Raw genomic sequence first — 601 nt, 5'->3', positions numbered from 1 at the left:
TCTGCACCGCACGGATCTGAACACCAAAAGATGGACCGGCAGTCTGAGGAGCACTCCACCAGCAGGTATATAATTCTTGCGAGGCATGCTATTTTCACATCATACTACACGTTTAGAAGTCCCACTGAAAGGGGCCACACGTATGGCATGTAGAACGTGACTTTATGTGTTGGAATGTCAACCTACGAGGGTGGCAATAAGATGACCCTGACGTGATTCGAACACGCAGCCTTCTGATCTGGAGTCAGACGCGCTACCGTTGCGCCACAAGGTCTGGCCTGAGCAAAGTGCCTTCTTAATCTGACTAGAAAGTAGTATCAGTTCCTGTACTTCTAATGTCAAAGTCTAATCTCCTGTTTATTGCACTCTGCTTATCTCTTACCTTGTAACCCACATAATGTTAGGTATGTTGTGTGTTCAGGTAGTATTGTAGGTGTTTTGAGCTTTATGTTTTGGAGTACATTTCGTTCTTCTAGCTTTTTGGGAATAGCTTTTTTTGAGCTAAAATTTAGATGTCTTTGTTTGATGTTGTTACAGGTGGACGTTTGTGTTATACGTCGTATGCAGTGTCTCTTAAAAAATGTCTTGATTAGTGTAATCT

The 601-nt window shown here is 42.6% G+C and overlaps 1 non-coding gene across 1 annotated transcript; it reads right to left on the bottom strand.

Annotated features, from left to right (window-relative positions):
• Positions 1–202: 202 nt before the first annotated feature.
• TRNAW-CCA lies at positions 203–274 on the bottom strand. The gene has a single exon. It is a non-coding gene; the product is annotated as a tRNA-Trp (tRNA).
• Between the last annotated feature and the right edge of the window lie 327 nt (positions 275–601).

Source organism: Protopterus annectens, chromosome 1.part2 (assembly GCF_019279795.1).
Source record: "Protopterus annectens isolate FY-2018-M chromosome 1.part2, PAN1.0, whole genome shotgun sequence".
In the NCBI taxonomy this organism is placed as follows: Eukaryota; Metazoa; Chordata; order Ceratodontiformes; family Protopteridae; genus Protopterus; species Protopterus annectens.
The sequence above is the reverse complement of the archived record's forward strand: the minus strand, read 5'-3'. Positions and strand labels throughout refer to the sequence as shown.